Genomic DNA, 14,216 nt, shown 5'->3' on the forward strand with positions numbered 1-14,216 from the left:
ACTCGAGTCTCTCCCCACAAATAATAAAACCTAAAAAACCTGCCAACTCTCGAAATCTATTTCTCATTTAATAAATCTCATTCAAGAGATCACACTATATGACAATATGTATTGCTATCCAAAACTGAATTTCTGGACAATCAAGTCAATAAATAGTTATATGACAATCTCTTTCCAACATTAAGGATGAAGTATTGCAAGTTTATATGCTTTCTTCCTAGTTATTGCACAGAAATTAAGAGTCTTCTCAAATAACTAAAAAAGATGCATCACAGAAATAAAGGAACATTCTTATGAATTTCTTTGATATCACTTCCAAACTTAACTCATCACAAGAACCTTGCCCTTATTTCACAGAATCACAGAATGGCCAGGGTTGGAAGGGACCTCAAGGATCATGAATCTCCAACCCCTCTGTCACATGCAGGGCCACCAACCTCCCCATTTAATACTAGACCAGGCTGCCCAGGGCCCCATCCAATCTGGCCTTGATCACCTCCAGGGAAGGGGCATCCACAACCTCTCTGGACAGCCTGTTCCAGCACCTCACCACTCTGTCTATAAAGAATTTCCTCCTGACATCCAACCTAAAGGACTAGGTACATTCTGACTCCTTTTATTTTAGAGAGACATTATTTTGAACAAACCTTCTGCTTCTAAATGTCAATCCACAGATTTCTTATGAATGTAAGTATATTTCAGATTTGCTTGAAAGAAACTATCATGTCAGATTTAATTATGGGTACAATGACCAGCTTGAAAAGAAACTAAAAGATACAGTATTACTAAGGAAACATGGTTTCATCAAGGAGTTTAAAAATAGTAATAATAACTATTGACTACAAAACTGTATTTCCCTATACAGATATATAGATATTAATTCTCAAACTACATACACAATAGAATAGAGGGACACCATCCAGAGGGACCTGGACACACTCAAAAACTGGGCCCATGGGAGTCTAATGAGACTTAACCAGGCCAAGTGCAAAGTGTTGCACTTTGATTAGGGCAATCCCAGATATGAATACAGTCTGGGAGAAGAACTTGAGAGTAGCCCTGAGGAGAAGGAGTTGGAGGTCCTGATGGATGAAAAGCCAAGTTGGTTGGGATCCTGGGGAATCTGATCTAGTGGGTGGCAGTCCTGCCCCTGGCAGAGGAACTGGAACTAGCTTATCTTCATGGTTCTCTCCAACTTAAGCCATTCTATGATTCCATGATTCTATTATATGATTTGTCTTCATTCTTCCTCCTACCATCTCAATGTCTTACACAAATTCACTGGAGGTTTCCACATTTCTTTTACTAATTCTTTTTCCCCCCAGTCTAAATGTGCTTGGGAAGATTAACCACTCTGAATGTGCTTTGTAAAATATACCTACAGGATTTTTGTCCAAAGCCTGTCTTGGCAGCAGTTTCTATTCCGCTTACATGTCAACTAATATCTTCATTCAAATACAAATGACATACAAAATACAAATGACATCAAGCTGACATGTTCTGCCAAGAGTTCCTCCAAGTTTCATTGCCATGTTTTTATTTAAAAGCTGTGATTGACTCTTGAAAAGATGCTTTTATCTGCTGTGAAGCTGGTAGTAAGCAGATCCATGCTAATTCCTAGAAAAGCTTGGTAAGGCCTTAAGGAAGCTACTCATCTAGAAGAAATAGTCTGCCCTTCAGAGTCTGATAATCACCCAAATGCCCACAGGGACTTTTCTAACAAGACCTTGTCTTATCTGAACTTTGGAGTTTCAGAGATGGGATTGATGAGGAATGACAACTCTTAGTCATGGCAAACTCTAGAAATAATATACTTCTTTCAGAATAAAAACAGAAAGCCTGCTGCATTTAATCTGCATTTGTAAGCTACTAAGTACCATATTTTTTAAAGTATTTGTCCTCTAAACATCTACAATTATTTTGCTCATATTTCTTGTTCACACAGAAAATAGTTTTATAACAATATAAGCAGCAGGCATTATCAGTAGGCATCAGAATTAATTTAATCAAATTTATCATACTAGCAACTTATTAATCACCAGAGGCAACAGAAAATTTTGATTCTGTTTTCCCTGAAAGTCATAGCAAAATGAGAGAGCTTTAAAAAGAATAGACTTGAGATGCTTTCCTGCCAATTTCCAAAAGATTTTGCTTCCTCATCTTCTTTAGGATCAAGAAATACTAAGAGAATATGGTCTCGGAGCCAAACAGGAATACTTATACGAATACTTTCTTTTTCAAAGTATGGGGAAGGTCGTTTATTGACTGACAAGAGCATGATGTGAGTTAGAGAAGCTGAAACAATGAGGGAAAGAAATTATTATTGTAGAAATTGTATTGGATGATAACTGCTTTGTAAATATGATAAATACTTTGTTTATTTCACTGAATAAGAATCTGCTAATGTGTTATCATCTAACTACTCAAGTTTTTTGGAGGGGGATATAATGTTTGAGGGTCAGACTTACCTGAGATTAATTTACACAGTTCCATTGCATTAGCTGTAACCAGATGAAGTTTCATGAGCTATGGCCTAATATCAACAGGAAACATGCTAAACATAAATACAATGGACAAAGTGACAATAACAAATGACATTTTCCTCTATGTTATAGAGTGCTATTACAACTTGAGGTAAAATTGTTCAGAAAGAAGGAATAAGGAAGGATAACAAATATTTCAATCTATTACTGATTTTACATGGAATATGATATTGCCAAATAAAAGCAGATGTTAAAAAAACTAAGTAAAATCCTTATTGTCACTGAATAAAATAAACCTGTATTAAATCTTACATTAAAAGTTACACTAAATCAATATATAAAACAGGTCTTTTTAGTGCAATTTACTGACAAGAACACAATTTGTGTGTTTGAGGAACCACAGGTTGAGGAACCACTGCTGATTAGTAATCAAGGGTCATTATCTCAGAAAGAGAATTATTCTGACAAAAATTTTTGTGCTTCCACTGAACTGTCATTATTTAAAAGAAAAGATTTTAAATATCTGGAGAAAGACATCAATGTCCTAAATGCTGACTACTTGTTGATATCATCTGATGAGGCACACACACATTTTAATAGTTGTAAAGACAGATAAAAATGGGATATGTATTTTCCACGTCATGGGAAGGAAAACAGGCAAAATCACTTTATTTTGCCACAAAGGGCTGAATTCCCTAACCCTTTATATTTCATCACAACAATTTACACCTGCTCAAAGGATAAGCCATTTGTTGCCAAACTAGTCTGGTTTCATTTAACACCTATCTCACTTTGCATATGTTCAACTGAATACACAAGGTGCAAACCGGTGGAGAATTAGGATATCCAGAATATTAAATCTCATGATTAAAGGTTCATAATACAGTTGTCACAGAATGAAATTTCATCTGAGGACATTCCTAAACATACAGGTAAGTATATAGAAACGTATCTTTAAATTTATTGCCAGATAGTGAGAAATTGAAAACAAAACAAAAAAAAACACAACCAGTCACGGAAACAAAGAGTCATAGTATAGTTTGGGTTGGAAAGGACCTTTAAGATCATCTAGTTCCAACATCCCTGCTATAGGAAGGGACATCTCCCTATAGACCAGGTTGCTCACAGCCCCATTCAGCCTGATCTTGAATGCTTCCAGGGAGGAGGCAATCAAAACCTCACAGGGCACCTGTTCCAGTGACTCACATAAAAGAATTTCTTCCTAGTATCTAATGTAAACCTATCCTCTTTCAGTTTAAAACCATTACCTCTTTATCTGTCACTACATGCGCTTATAAAAAGTCCCAGACTTCAGTTTCTGGACTGAATGCATTGAAAATATATGCTCTGTCCATCTCAAGCAAATACAAATTCATTCTGAGAGTAGATCATTGCTCATGCAGCTTTGATGCTGAAAACACTGCATTGCTACATCATAATCTTTTCTACACTTCTGTGATATTAACATACATCTTCACTTATAATTTCTGTGTAAAAGGTAAACCACACTGGATTCATCTTCATAATTACAGTTCACATTATCAGACCCAGAAAAGCAGCAGAGAATTCAGTTGTTGAAAAGAGAGTGCAGAAACTCTTCATAAATTCTGCCTGGGGAAAGCAAAAGATAGCACAACATTCTACTCAGATTAGGGTAGATATTTGAAAGAGATCACTCATGTTTATGGGTGAACCTTGAAATTTAAAATGATTATGTTAAAGAGCAAGAGAACCAAAGACTTTGTGCTGCTAGATGCAGGGCAAATTTATCATATTTAAATATAAGGACAAATTATAGTGTGTAAATATACACAAAATAATCTCCTTCTCAAAATAAATTGCAGTGTAAATGCAAATCAGGGTTACAGCGCAGGCTCTGGGGCTCTGACACTTCTTATGTAAGAAAAAATTTGCTCATGTGTTTAGTAACAACCATAGATAAACCTCTCCTTCTTGTCTGACTTTTGCTCTCACTAGTCTCGTGCTGTTTCAACTTGTAAGGACAAGGCCGAAGCTATCCTAACTTTTTTCTACTTTTTCCATTGTTTTAATTAACTGTAGCAAAACCAATAGGAAAATCTCCCCCTCACTCCATCCCTTTTTTCTTTTTTTCTTTTTTCTTTTTTTTTTTTTCTTTTTTTTTTTTTAACTTTTAGAAAGCAAACCTGGGAGTCTGCTGATCTGGCAGATCTTTCTGATCTCAGCTTTAATTTTAGCATTGAAAAGCTAATCAAGTTGCATTTTGAAACCCTGTGAAATGTTACTTCCTGCTGCTAGGTTCAGTGCTGGTAATTACGTACTGACTGTTACAGAGGAGGGGAGGAATATTTCACAGCATTTGTGTAGAGCTTCTTATCTAAACTTGGCAGAATGCCTATTATTAAAAGTCCACTCACAAGTTTTCCTTGCTCGACTTTCATTTTTGTTAAGGTCGTTATACTTATGTGAAAACAGGTTCATTTGCAGTTATCTTTTCCAAGAAGTTAAGTTTGGATCTGGAAATGTACATAAAGTAGATATCTGACAGTAGAAGCTTGTTTTTTTTTTTTTAATTAATTACATTTTTCTGTAGACACTTCAGTGAATGTGGGTGAAAATGCATTTGAACCATCTTTGAATCACAAATATTGCAATATATGAAGGAGAGAGCTATTCAGATGGTTCAATTTGTCTATATGAATAACCTTCAGTATTACTGTAAGGAAGTGTATATATATATATTTTTAAACTTTCATGTCTGTAGTGATTTTTATATGTGAACAGAAAACACAGATATATTATGGAATTCTTAGGATGAGAACTACTGAGCTGATGAGCGAAATTATAAACAGTATTTGCATCTATTTTCAAAAATCCAAAAAACTCACATAATTAAGTCTTTCAGCTCTCTGCACACTGATTATTTTATCACAGAAAACTGTCAGAGGAAAGCACAGAGTTTGTTTTTTCTGGATTTACTATTTATTGAATCTGAATCACATCCTTCTTGGCTTCTGTAACAGCTGCTTCCTTATCTACTCTTGGTGCAGCCATTAGAAGTAACAAAAAAATCATCACCTTAAGCTTGAGGACTGATTTCACTACCTTTTGAGAGGTCGGTTAACTCTTTTGAAATTGCTGCTTGTGGAAGAAGGTACAACTTGAATACAAGAAAGGGATGCAGAAGCCTGTTCTTACCTAAACTGTACCTCAATTAAAGTATATAAGAAAAGAGTAATGATAACATTCTTTCATCCTTCCCACACAGAGGCGCTATGTGTAGCACCTGAGACCAGGAAGAAAAGGGTGCTGTGTTAGAATTAATTCATTGTGAATTACTGAAGAGAGGCATTGCCTGTGGCTGAGCACATTAAGGATTTACTCTATTAAATACCTGAAATGAGGAGTTGTAATGGAGCATTTTGCTTTAAAAATACTCCAGACTGTCAGCTATCAAAAGTTAGTTACAAATCAAGTTGTTAATTTAGACTTGGTATCTTCTTAGCCTCCTCAGAACAGCTAAAATCTTCTAGAACTCTTTTTTCCGTTCCCAAAAAAAGGATATGTAGCTTTCTCATTTTTTCTATACAGATGATGCCATGTCTTCTCATTGAAAGAAAAATAAGTATAGTACTTGGGGCTATTTCAGTGAGAATGAAAAGAGAGCAGAAGAGATCAAAAGAGACCCAAAAATGGAATATATATTGGATAACATTTAACCTCCTGAAAACAAGTAAACAAAGTATGGCAGAGTCTTACCATTATTAATTTCCAATAGCTATTGAAATATTTTATATAATCCTAATTTAGGATGTCGTCTGCTATTTAGCATATTGCTATAGCAGGACAATGTATTTTCTCTCACTTTGTTTCATTCTGATTCCCAGGACTAATGACTGAAAACAGGGGAAACAAGAGGACCACGGTCGTATAGTTATAGCTGGCTAGTTAATATAGAGTTACAGGTTAATTCCTGTTCAAAAAGACCTTAGGTAGTCATTAGTCCACCATGTTGTTCTAAACAAAATGAGCTGTGAGATCATCAGACCAGGTCACTAAGGACTTTATCATGTTGTTTCTAACCTGGGAATGGGCTCTAGACTGCTGACCATGCTATTTCATGGCCTGAAATTGCTCCAGTTTATCAATGTCTTTGATGAAGTGGGAGTCAAACACTGGACACAACATCATAGATATGGTCTACCAAATTGACAGAGATAAACACTTTCTATGCTTCTGCATCTACAAGCAACCAGTGGTTTGTATAACCCAAGGGAACTCTGTTAGGAAATTGTGGAGAAATTATTTCTCCTTTTCCAGTGCTATACACAACTTATTTGTTATGGATCACCTACCTTTTCTGTTGGCTTAATGGGCAAATTAGAAGTGAAGATACTCCTCACAGTGGTGACTAAGCACAGCTATCAATTTTTTTTTTTTTTAAATGCACAGTATACTAGATTATCTTATCTAGACTTCTGTTAAATCAGCTGACTTAAATTATCATCTTAGTTTCATAATTGCTGTATTAGTTCCCTCCATATGATAAAAAATGTTACATAATTTTCTTATCTTAAGCTTTTTTAATCCAACAAGTGGTATTTTAGATGTTTCAATTTTCATTTTACCTAGTAAGATTTTGGAACATCATCTACCATCTGGCTATAGCATTTTATATTCAGCAGCTCATCTCTTGTCTTCTAGGCTGTGAGACTTCCTACATCAGAGATAATCACTTAGGATGCTGACTAACTACCTGGTTGTTTACTCTCTTCATCTTTTCAAAATACCAATTAGGTAGAACAATATGAAAATTCTCAAAGCTCTAGAAAGAATTGCAAGGAGTTTATTGTAGTATCTATGTATAATTGTAATTTATATCTGATCTGCATTTTAACATAGCACGATGTTGTGCTTACTTGTCTATTTCTAGATTCAATATTAAGAGATTAAGTTCAAAATGAAACCTTGAGATCCTCTGGATGTGTTTCACTTGGCTATTACTGCCATCTACTGACATAATTTGCAATCTTCAAAGCTCTCCGTTTAGAAATTACATCATATCAAGTGTAATCAGGCCTAGGCCTGATTTACTTCCTGATGTAATGCCTCATGCCAGTATGCAATCATGTATATGTTCAGTTTTTAATGGTAATTTCTCTCTCTTGCCTATAAGCATGCACTTGAAGACCCACTTAGCAAATAAAAAAATTGTGCAAAGCTGTAGTAGCAGTTTGTAATGAACTCAGCACATTCTCTTCTGAGAAGTTTCCCTTGAACAGGATCTGCATTATGTATAGCTGTGGTAGTTATTATTAAATGATTCATAATGATTTCTAATGAATAAGAATGATGAAAATAATTATGGTAAAGGAAGTTAGTTGTGTTCATTCTTCAGTAAAGAGTCAAATCTTGGTTTAAAAAGTAATCACTTTCTAAATCTAATTTCCACCTAATTTGAGGCCAAGATGAGGAAAAGCTCATGAAGTGAAAACTGCCTCCTGAAGGCTGAAGTTCATGTGACAATAATGCACAAAATCTTAATCATGAAGATAACTGTCTATTAGAAACATATGATAATATATTTGTCTGTAATGCATATATATATAAAGTTGAATTTTTCTCAGGAATTTGCTTGATCTCAAATGAACTGTTTAATTCAGATGAAGATGGGTTACTACAGTCATATGCATTTATTTCCTAAGTCGCATACTGCAATTTTTTGTATTTATATACATCTAAAGCATGTAAATAAGTTGTCTCAAGCATAACCTAAATGTCAGACAATATGGCTAAGAGCTCTCTCCAAGTAGCATGTTATCAAGGTTCAGTTATGAAATACTTCTCTCAGCCTTCTGAAAAACACTCTAAAAAAAAATAATAATCACGACTGCTTCCCTGCGTAGCGCTCCTGGGTTTAAATCAAATTTACACACTAGACAGCTTAGAAACAAAAATCCAATAAAGCAAAACCAGTATATTTAAATTTGGTTTCAGTAGTTAATTAAACTTCTTATGCCTTCACACAACTAAATATGGGACAGTTCAGAATTTCATGGTAGCATATCAAAGGTTCCTGAACCATAAAGGAGGCTCTGAGGGGTCAGTCAGTGGGCTCCATTCATTTCTAATTCACCACCTGATCTCCAAGTCCTGCTGCAGGCCTCTACACTGTATGAAATCCCTTCAATTAATAAAGATACAGTTCCTATCATATTACAGTCAGACTTTCAAAATACATGTATCCAATCATTCAAGGAAACATACAAACAAAAATTTCTAAAGTCAGAAAGGACTTAGTGATGTCATTTACATCCACAGATTATGATGTTGAGCTCATTTTTATTGTCAAAACCTGTAACCTGCAAGAGGTAGCAAAAGGGATCAAGCATGTGCTCCCTGACCAATGCGTATCCCAGAACCGATCAAGGAAAAAAGAAACATTAACTGTTCAAGAATATATAATGAAAACAACTGTTGTGCTGCTCTGAAAAAGAATAGACTGGAATGAAACAAGGCTATCCTGAGCTGTTCTACTAGTTGGTCTTTACCAAAAGGGGGGGATCTTGTTCCTCCTGCTTCTGATTATATATACACAGTTATTTCTTTCACACTCCCTTTGTTCTGGATTTCCCACACATAATACCCTGCATTGAGGCAACCCAAATTACTGAACTGGAAGAAAACAAACCTGACAAATAAAAGAGTGAATAGGTTCCCTATGGTTTAAAACTTTAATCAATTTATTGCACAATAAATTAATTGATAGAACTAGTAAATTTGAGGGAAAAGGTGGGATTGTACAGCTAGCTAATAGAAGATGAAGTATTTACCTATTCTCACAGCAGCAAACTACTAGACTATATCAGCTATGTGGTATAATTTATCCTCATACTGTGGCTCCAAGTCACATTTATTGCTGATATCTAGCTCTACCGTCAGACCACTTTATAGAGCCTTGCCCCCTCCTATGCCTCAATTCTGGCGCTAGTACTATCACGATTTAAGGATGCTGATTTTCTCAATGGCACTGACGTACTTTGCTGAGTCAATGTGGTTTAAAAAATTTTAAAAATGAAATAAATAAATAATAATTTTAAAAAAACATGTCAAAAGATCCACTCTGGAACTGGCATAGTAAAGGGGCAGGAATGCTTAACATAGGCACCTGGAGAAGGCAGGATGATCTGCAGAAATCATACTAGTTTAGTCTACCACTAAACTGCAGTCTCTGAAATTCACGATATGCTTCCCCCTCCACCTCCTGTCTTCTCCACTAAAAAAAAAAAAAAAAAAAAAAAAAGCTACAAAAATATCATTATTCTGTTTTCTCAGATCTTATTTCCTTTCCCCTCTTTCAGTGTTTTGGACATCAGTGTTTTATTGAATTAAGTTCATTTGTTCATGATAACGGAACAAGGCCACTGACAGACAAAACTGGGGCACTGTTTGTTAGAAGGATCACCAGGAGCTAAGTGGGGAGTATGAGCTCACCCTGCTCCTAATCTTTACTGCAGTTGGGAAATTATCCGAGGCTTGCAGTTTGAACTTCTCAATAACAGACTACAGCAGCATGTCAAATTATTCCATTTTAATGAAGAAATTCAAATAAAAAAGATTATCGTATTGTGGTTTATTGAAAAAAATTAGTGTCAAGTTTCAAAAATAGTATAATCTTATTAAATGAATTCATTACTTGCTCTAATGAAGGCAAATCTTTCTCTTATTATAACTAAGTTTATGGAAAGAACATATGCCAAAATTACAAAGGAGCCACCCATGAAATTATAGACCCCTGCAATATCATACCCAGTCTAATCACAGTATTTACAACTTCCAACAAAAATTATTATAAAAAAAAAAAAAAATCACCTCCCTAATTTAGCTCTTACTTGGCTTTTTATCTTCCTGTACTACAAGAAGTAATAAGAAATGCTATATGTAAATATTCATTTCTTTTCAATATGAACCTGAATGTTCACATAAAGCTGTATGCAGCAATTTCTAAAAGAGAAAGGATTGTATGTTGCCACTTTTATTCCTGTTTGGGAAGAAGTGTGCCCAGAAATAAAAGACAGAGTAAGTAACTTTTGCTTTTTTTTTTCCTGTTTTGTTCAATACAAAAAGTTTTGAGCTGATGGTATTAGAGATGCAGTTTGACTCATCAGCAACCGAGTAATTTAAGAAATTATCAATTAGGTATCCAATTAGGCCACAGAAAATATCAACTCTGCAAAGTCCTTACTCTGCAGGTGAAAAAACAATTCACACTTCTTCAAACGTTAAGTTTTTAGTGATCTGTTAATCTGTGCATCAACCAGTCTGAATTAAGCTAACTTAGGTGTGATCTAACCAGGGAAATCAGTCTCAAGTTGCACCTCTTTTCTCCTGTACATGTAGCTCAGTGTTAGAGTCCCCATCATGTAGAATGGATCAACTTAATCACCACTCTCACACAGATCAACTTTGAATTGGATCAGAGGTCTGTAGTCCATCCTTCTGCTCAAAGAAGGTTCAGTTTTGAGATCAGATCTAACTGCTTATGGCTATATCCAGTTAGACCTTGAAAACCTCTAAATGTCTGAAACTGCCCTGGCTCTGAGCACCCTGCTTGAATAGTAAAGTAAATCTGTTCTGAAACCAGACCGTGAAGCTATTTTCTTTATATGGTCACATACTATTATACAGTAAAAACAATAAAGGATTGTGCTGAACTTGGGTATAGAAAAGATCCTGGAGTGTGATTTCTAACAAAAGGGAAGCTGAAATGAATTGGACAATTGAGATGCTGATCCAGAAGAGCAACCTTTCCATATCTTACGGTGTCCATGAGGCACTCAAGAAAACAAAATACTTTCTTGCAAATATTCTTTAGATACTGATTGCTTCTCTGTCTTTGTTTCTTAGAGTCAGATCACCAAAAAGTTATTTTTTTCCTCTTTTTTCTTACTTGGCACATTCTTTCTTACTATGAGGTGAGCTGAGGATTCTGGACAGCTGCTTGTTCAAATAACATCCAGAAAGCAGCATTCTCTTAAAATTCACATTGCTGTACATTTAAATAAAATAAAAGTGAAAAGAATAGGTCTCAATTATTTCATTCAGCAAAATCATTTGGTAGAATATATTTGAAAAAAAATGAAAAATGATTGGAGGATCAAAACTGATTTGATCTTGGAATGTTCAGTGAAATAGCTGTATTATATTTAACTACATACAAACACTCCATCTCAGTACTGGAGAACAGATTAAGGCCAACATAAAAATCAAGACCAAGTTACTTAGAGAGAATGCTCAATCTATATATAATTTCCCATCTAAATAACTGCTTAAAAAGAGGAAATAATTAGATTATCACCTTATATAATTTTCCATTTCATGCTCCAGGGTAGCAGTTAAAACAAATGATTATTCAGAATTATTTTTCTTCTGAGAATTCACTACTTCATTTTTTTAATTAAATACATTGCATTGCTAGAAATAGAAAAAGGGGGGAAGTGTAATATAATTAAAGACTGAAATTATTGTACTTTCAGTGTAAAGCACCATTTGAGAAGAGAAACAACATTATGTACTTTGATGTTTTGAACTAAGTAGTGGTACTGGTTTGTATTTCTAACCTTGCAGCAGTCGCTGATCCACTGGAATGTTTGGCTTGTTTTTGTTATAATGCAGCTGCAGAGGACGTGTTTGGGCTTCAGACACAGAGCAACAAAAAATATCTTCTGGGAGAGAAAGTCTCTCATCTCAGAGTTCTCTAACTGCCAAGGAAACAGGCTAAAAGGAGCCAATATCTAAAGTAGAAACAAAAGAAATACAAAACAGGGTTTTAACAAATACAAAACAGGATTTAACAATGTGATTAATCATGATTAAAAAAAAATGATCAAGAAAAACATTGAACCAATAAGACTCACATTTCTTGATGTTTCAGTAAAAACTAGGTTAGCTTTTGAAAGACATTCTATAGTAAAACTGAATTACTAGGCTGAGTAGCAGAAGTAAATGTGTAAAATGTATTAAGGAAATTGATTTTCTGTGAATGAAATTGTTCAACATAAATTCAGTTAAGAGTTGGGGGAGAATAAATAAGAGAATTATGGAATAGTAAAAGGTCTTTAAACTCTGCACAGTGGAACTGACTGAAAAAAAATACGTATCTTCTAACCAGGAAATCATTCTTAACATTCACTCTGCCTTCGTTCTTTAGTGAATGTAGCGCTGGACATTATTCTGATGTGTTTGTAACATACACAGATCACCCAACATATTTCAGAACTTGACATAGTTCAGAGTTGAAACAACTTTTAGAGAGTGAATGCTTGCTGTTTATCAGCCTCTCAGAAGAAAAAAAAATGCTGGTACAGATGGTACAAAGGCTTCTTAGAGATATTCTCAGCTGCAGATCCTGCCAGACAGAGATTACATTTATTCACACACTGAAATAATTTCTTTGTTTTGTTTCCCTTCTTTAGGAGCTCACAACTCTGCTATGAAGTGGAAGAAGTCTGTTACAATTCAACTAAGGATAGAAGAGACTCATGCAATCCTCTCCATATAAAGCTTTTGGGAAAGATGAACCATTTACCCAAGTATTGATTACAGGAATCCCTCACAGTAAAAGAAAAAATTCCGTCCTTGTTACTACTGCAATTCTAGGAGATGGGTTTAGGAACATGAACGGCAAGGAAAATATATCTGAACAAATCCACATGGATGCCTGTGGCAAAATTCTGGCTTAGTAATCGCTAACAGAATATTTTCATTTTCCTTTTTACTTCTGCAAGACCATAACATTTTCCTGATAACTGTCCATTTGTCAGTCCTTAGCATACAACTACAATATTTCACATATTCTTTGCAAAATAGTTGTGTGTGTGTGAAGACAGTTTCCTATCTTAATAAAATGGCAGATTGTCATATTACTCTCACATTAAAAAAAGCTGTGGAATCATTTAAATGGAACTTTATTTTTCTTTTTCTTCAACAAACCAAAATTAAATACTGGAAGCTTAAATAAGAAAACTTCAGACCTTGTGCCGTTAAAGAAATACAAGGAAACTAAATAAAAAGCAAGTAAGCAAGCAGTTTCTCTACGTGGCCTCTGCAAGCTCATAAACACTTAGTATTTTAATATCTTTAATTTAGACCAAATGACTGGATTTTATGAATAGTGTTGTCCAAATATAGAATAACACATGTTTGAACTTCTTTAGAGACTGAAGGAACTGAGGCTGTTCAGAAAAGGATGCTGAAGGGAGACCTTATTGCTCTCTTCCAATATCTGAAAGGTGCTTACAGCAAGAGCGGGGTTTGTCACTTCTCACTGGCAACAGGTGACAGATTGAGGGGAAACGGCCTTAAGTTGCACCAGTGTAAGTTTAGGTTGGATATGAGGAAAAATTTTTTTACAGACAGGGTTGTTAAGCACTGGAATAGGCTCCCCAGGGAGGTGACTGAGTCACCATCCCTGGATGTGTTTAAAAACTGTTTGGATGTGGTGCTCAGGGGTTTAGCAGAGGATTGTTAGGGTTGTACAGTTAGATCGTGGTTGGACTAGATGATTTTTAAGGTCTTTTCCAACCTGAGTAATTCTATGACTCTATGATTCTTTTCCACACACAATATGCACTAACATTCTGAACACAAAGTTTAAAAGGCTCTGAAGCGGTACAAACTACATGAACAGCAAATACAGTATTCACAGCACAAACTTTATCTCACAAAACATGGCTCTCAGCCATTCTACTGAAC

At 35.1% G+C, this 14,216-nt stretch overlaps 1 long non-coding RNA gene across 2 annotated transcripts in view; it reads right to left on the bottom strand.

Annotated features, from left to right (window-relative positions):
- Window positions 1-14,216, bottom strand: part of LOC125693638 (uncharacterized) — a 92,146-nt gene that overhangs the window by 67,712 nt on the left and 10,218 nt on the right. For both annotated transcript variants that reach the window (XR_007377193.1, XR_007377194.1), the window contains exon 2: window positions 12,083-12,256. This is a non-coding gene — a long non-coding RNA (uncharacterized LOC125693638). The remainder of the gene's footprint in view (window positions 1-12,082; window positions 12,257-14,216) is intronic.

The sequence above is a fragment of the Lagopus muta genome, chromosome 5, assembly GCF_023343835.1.
Source record: "Lagopus muta isolate bLagMut1 chromosome 5, bLagMut1 primary, whole genome shotgun sequence".
In the NCBI taxonomy this organism is placed as follows: domain Eukaryota; kingdom Metazoa; phylum Chordata; class Aves; order Galliformes; family Phasianidae; genus Lagopus; species Lagopus muta.